Below are 6,374 nucleotides of genomic sequence, written 5' to 3'. Positions count from 1 at the left end.
ATAGTGATCATCGTGGCATTTATTCTGTAAATAGATGATCTTTAAAAAGTGCAATTCAGAAGGCTAGCACTATGAAGTCACTGACATTTCACAGTGTTGTTATCTCAAGGAAAGTCTGGAGACTCTGGACAGAAGGTGATCTGGGACATTGGATAGCTGTGTTTTGCATGAATGATTCACCTTAACTGGAAACTTCCCTATGATCTCAGGACGCTAAATTGTTACTCCAAATTCACTTCAGGTTCAGGTTTTACATCAGACTCTGAGCTCCAGCAGAGATGAAGCAAGAGAAGTGAATCTGAGGGGTAATCAGGACGTGCAGCTTTTCATTTCACCTTTAACTCTCCGTAGTAAATATCAGGAGGGGTTCAGGTCTGGGCAGAATTCAGGCAGGTTATGAAAATTTTAAGTTTCTAAATGACCTTACTTTGACTTGAACATTACTGCCAGTCGTAAGTGGACATTAGAAAATGTTTCGTTTGGAGCAAGAACAACAAGCCTAAAAAAAGAGAAATGAGTTTTAGGGAGATTAACCGTAACCGTACTGGTTCATGTTTTCTCAGTTTTATTATTTGCATATCTGTATCTATATACATAGATATAGATATACATATTTGGTGAAGTTATGCAAATAAATATTTTCATAAAGATTAATATCTGGACATGTTCACAGTTCCCAGGACTTTTTAGGAATAGTGGAATCAGTGAGTTGGAAGTTTGCACCGTGTGTCCTGTTGCACGTTCCTCACGAGCAACAGCCTTTGAAAGAGAGCAGCAACAACAACAACAGGCCAGTCGAGCTTCATCTCTACGAACGCCCCGTATTTTTGTGTCCACGTCTGTAGAAAATTATAGTGTCTGCACACAACATGAGCTGCTGCCAGCAGTAATTATTCGATACCTCAGAGACATTTTGAACCGCTCATTGAATGTAATTTTCAAAATCTTGGATGGCACTGAGTAGTTAAAATTCCATGTAACAAGGAGAAGCCCGCATTTGGCCTGTGGGCGGCTGCAACCTACAGCTAATCCTGAATATCCTCCAACAACATCTGGTTATGAAGCTCATTGCTGTGAGCTCCGCACCTGACTCATTGTCCTGCACAACATTAGCAACGGCCAAATGAGCAGGAGGCAGAAGCGGTTTTGAAACGCTATGTTCTTGGCCCATCTCATGGATTTGAAGTTGTTATGTTGTGTTTTGTTTACTCACCCTACTAACCCTAACCCTAACCCATTCAGCTGCTATTTTCTGATTTCCCTGTAATCATCTTTTAAAAAAGTACCCAGCAGTTTATTTGGGATCTTCACTGAGGTTAAACACCAAACCACACCTCAGCAGCTCATGGCCAAACATCCAAACCAACTGGACTCATTCTTTGTTACTTGGACTTTGGGGATTTTTTTTTTTATTATTATTATTTTGCTGTTTTCCTTTTCTAATCCAATTTCCTTCTCGGTTTTGTGTCTTGTTTTCTCAAACTGTGTCAGACGGACCACGCAGCTGCTGAGGCTTCTGTGCTCATTCAGCACAATGAGTGAATCAGGGTTTTCAGGGCCTTTCCTTCTTATTTCCACTCCTGCTAATCTTTGCTGTTTAACTTTTCTTATCTTTTTGTGATATGGTTCCTGATTTCCATGCAAGCTGACCACAGCAGCTCTGAGCTGGAAGACCACAGAGGTTTATTTTTTCTTTTTGGTGTTTTGGTGGGCAGTAACTTTCACGCCAGCCATTCCAAATGTCCCAAGTATTCCCCGTTGTGTCAGGTTTAACAGGTGGTTCCTGTAGAAAATTGAGGCGAAGAAAATGATCCACATGTGCATCTTCCAAACTCTTGATGCCCGAGACAACATGATGTCAGAAAACAGAAATGACAAAGATCAGACGTCATCGCGTTCATGTGTTTGGAAGCTGCTGTTACTCAGACATGGAGCTGCTCTCAGCTCTTCATCTCCTGTCATAGTTTCACAAGCATTAAAACTTGGGTGTGAATATTGTCAAACAAAGCGCCCGACCACAGCTGTCAGACAGACGTGTTTCACAAGATGAGCAGTTTTATTTCTATGTGAAAACACACCTTGACAACAGCAAGCGGTTTTATTGATGCCCCCCTTCTGCCAAATGCGTTTTCCAAAACATGGTGGTTTCTATGCGATGATGCTGTGAGCTGACGGGGCTACGTGGTTAGCTTAGCGTAGCAAAAACTAGGTTCATCAAGCTAAAGTTGATCAGCTGTTTGTATATCATTCTGGATGATACAGCAATTGGTTTTCTGGTCTGCGCTAGCAGGTTAGCATGCTAACTTCAGTAGCAGAAGAGGCATGATGGAAATAGAATCACTAGACAGCCTTCAATGCTAATGTGAGCTGTGTAAATACAGCTGCACTAAGTTATAACATTCCTCACCGGCAGAACAAGAAAACCTCACACATCAGCTTTTGTTGATTCACCACAAAACCAGATGTGTTCAGATGATGATAAGAAGACGCTGTTGAGCCTTGATGAGCGAGTTTGGTGTGGATGAACCCGACTGGCCTGAACGGGTCCTGACCTCAACCCAAGACAACACCTTTGGGATGAATTAGAGCAGAGACTGGGAGCTGGGACTTCAGCGTGACCTCACAATTCCCATAAACGCCTTCACAGAAGAGCTGAAGCTGTTTCAGCTGCAAAAGGCGGACTGACGTCATGTTGAATCCGCTGGATTACGAATTGGATGCCACTTAAATTCATATGCTAGTCAAGGCAGGTCAGTGAATACTTTCAGCAATGTAATGTAGTCCAACAACCAAATTCTGCAATCAAGTCTCACCCATGAAGAAAGTCGTCATAACAATGCAGTGAATAATTGGGATTGCTGCGAGGTAAATTTTACTATTTGTGAGAGATTAAAATAGCATTGTATGTGTCATTTGAACCTGCTCCAGCTTGGCAGGAATATACAAGCAAATACAATTGGATTAATTGATTTTGGTTCAAACCAGAAACCAGAACAAAGCTGCTAGCTGACTACCAGAGAGAAATATTCAAAGCAGGTTGAATTTGTTCCATCCTTTCAGATACAGATGTGGCTGATTTCAGTTCAGCTGAAACAGTTCTGTGTGACACTGTTTCACAGTAAACCTCTCCCTTGATCTGCATTCGGATCATACCAGAGCTATAGACGTCGCAGGCGTCATTGATAAACTTCTGAATATACATTCGTTCATCAACGACACAGATGACAGAGATTAATTAGTTTTTTCTTTTCTTTTTTTTTTTAAGCGCATAAGAATATGCATCAACTAAAACTCTAATCAGAGCTCAGCCACTTCATCCAGGTCATTTAGAAGTGGCTGTGGGAAGACTTTGCCAGATGTGGATTACATTCTGCTGTGTTTATTTATAAACCTTTACGCCAGTCTCACATTGAAGTATGTTTTCATGATAAAGGAGATAAGACCGATCTGACGTCAAGCTGTCCTGAGAGCACAACCATGATTCCATTATGTTACCACTGAATAAACAAACTTTGCAGTTCTCCACAAGACAGAACAGCCAAATAAATATCAGCCACATCAAATAGAAACTGAAGAAGCACAACCTTCTTCTGAGCAAGCAGTTTGCTTTTCATGTAAATGTATGCTTCTAGTGAAAACTGAAAACAAAAGGCCTCATGACGCATTGCATCACAAGATGGCATGACAGGAAGTCAGAGCCATAGCCCCAGAATACGGATTCTTTCAAGATGATAAATAGCTTTCTTTCTTTTCTTTTTCTTTTTTTTTTGCCTTATTGACAATGACTCTGGTTGAGTGAACGATTTAAATAAGAATTAGGAATTTTTTTATCAATGATGAAGGAGTTCATTAAACCTAAACAAGGACACACTGATCATCCAACAGCTGCAGCATGACCAGCAGGAACCTGAAAACCTAAGAGATTCTGGAAGAAGGTCTTTGGCCTCATGGTGACCTCTGACCCAGAGTCAGCTCCTCCTCAGGAGATCAGCACTGAGAACTGGAGCCCTGTAGTCCACGTCCTGCTCAGTGCTTGTTATTTTTGGCCTTTTGCTCAGCAAGCATCGACCAAACGGCTGTTCCTATAACTCAGTTAGGCATTTTCTTTTAAAACATAACTGGACCACAGAAGGACAGCCTGTTGAAACATCTTAGCCAGTCAAAAGGGACATTTCACCGCTGGCTGAGTAAAGTCTGAGCTCATCGATGATAAATGTTTTAATAGTTTTGGGTTTGTAGTGAATCTCTCGGATCTGACGCGTCATTATGGTTTTGGTTTTCACCGCGCAGTTTTTTTTCCTCCATATTTATCTCTTATTCTATGACAGCTTCAAAAATATTCTGTCCACTTTTGACCACACTCTTTTTTCTATCAGCAGAGATGCTGAAGCTCCCTCTGGACCTAACAAAAGTTAGAAAGACATGTTGCAATAAACACTAACAGTTTAAACTGTCAGAAGCGATCTGAAAAAAAAAGACGGCCATTTTTAAAACCACATTATGACAATAATTATTTCTTATTATTCTTCACTTCTGTGTGTTTATCCATCGATTCCCATCGGCCATCTTTGATAGTGACATCTCTACATCAACAACTTGGTTGGTGCAGGTTCGTCATGTCGTGTTAACATTTACGGCATGTTTGTGCAGCAGCTTCTCCCAAGAGTGTAAAAATCTGCTTCATTTCAGCTGCAGTTAACATCTGAACATGTTGTGAACGTGCACTCGACACAAACTACTGCACAGTTTCACATCCATGTTCTTTTTGTTGTTAAGATGGACCCAATATAAGATAAAAAGTGACACGTCAGCAGGTGTTCACCTCATCATGACCTCAGGCCTGTTTTTGCATAGTCAACATTTCTCTGGCTTCTACTTTTCATTTATTACAGACTGTAATGTCACAGACCAGCAGAACACTATTACAGGAAAAGTAGGGACGCACATACAGCAAATACACAAATCAGACACTGTGCGTTTTGTTCTCTACGCCGGAGAAGCGTCTCTTTCTCACGAATTTCTACAATCAAGATCATATCTGGAAATTATTGCACCATATTTCTACGCCAGCTTTTTTCTCTCTTCTGGTTTCAGGAGGTTAGATTTATGACCCACAATCCTTTGGAACTGCGCTTTCTCTTTTTTGGTATCACTTTTAAAATAAATGGGAATAATGCCCAAAATAATTATGAAAAAACATTTTTTTTTAACGTGTGTTGCTTGTCTCCGTCCTTTCCTGTTGTCCCACCCACAGGTCAAACTTTTTACATGTAAAATATCAAAATCCCAAAGCTTTGTATGTAGATGACAGGCCTTACCGTCAGCGCCTGTTTCTTTGTTTTAAACCAGATACGTTACAAATCACACATCTCAGCTTGCATTTCGCTCAGTTGGCTTGAAGCCTTGCAAAGTCATGCTGCATCAGCATTGAGAGATAAGCAGATAACAACAAACTGTTGATAGTGTTGAGAGTGCAAGACATTTTTACCCAGAAGGAAGTCTGAGCTGATGACCAGTGTGTGTGAGGCACTTTTTCTTGGTACTGACAGGAAGGTATCAGGCAGCATTTGGGAAAATTGAAGCTGGTGGAAAAATGATTAAAGGAAGAAACAAAGAAGAGGAACTGAATGTCTGCAGTCCAGGAAGTCCCTTCATGTTTATGAAATGGTAATTAAATGAAATGAAATGGGTTTTTTAGCCCTGAGTGCTGAGTGCAGGCTGCAAAGCCAGACAGGAAAAGCTGTTAAATACTGACATGTTTGAAAGAAATAAGACAACGGGCTGGTTCAAACTCAGCAGAGACTTCAATAAACGACTCACAGGTTTAAGGAAAAAGCAAACTCAAAGGACATTATAGCCTCTGCTCACACTTAATTATTTGATGGTTTATTGTAACACACTCTCCACTTTCCCTTTGTGTAAAATTCTCACGCAGGGCTTTTCCTCTCGGTATCAATAGAAGCCACAGAATGAAACAGATTCATTGCTGCTTAACTTGGTGACACACCACAAAAGTGATGCATTTGTGGTGACATTTCTCCAAAGGGTGAGTGCCTTTAAAAGGTGGGGAAAGAAAAGCAGCTTCACTTACTGAAATTCAAGTAGTTCCAGTTACTGTCAGTGTCCCCAAATAGTGAATATTCAGGAGATGCAAGTTTTTACTAATACAGTAAGTAAAGCCCAAGTTCCTCTAAGTGATGGCCGAGTTTACAAGAACACTCATTCAAGAATGAGAACCTTTAAAAGACCAGATGATAACTAAACAACACCAAAATCTCCCGTTAATGCAAAACAAGGGAAGAAATCCCAAAGCAGGGGACCCTGGAGGGGGAGTTCAAAAAATTTGGAAGTAACCGGAAATAAAAGTGAAACCG

This window comes from Echeneis naucrates, chromosome 11 (assembly GCF_900963305.1).
Source record: "Echeneis naucrates chromosome 11, fEcheNa1.1, whole genome shotgun sequence".
NCBI classification, from domain to species: domain Eukaryota; kingdom Metazoa; phylum Chordata; class Actinopteri; order Carangiformes; family Echeneidae; genus Echeneis; species Echeneis naucrates.
This window is presented reverse-complemented; position numbering follows the sequence as displayed.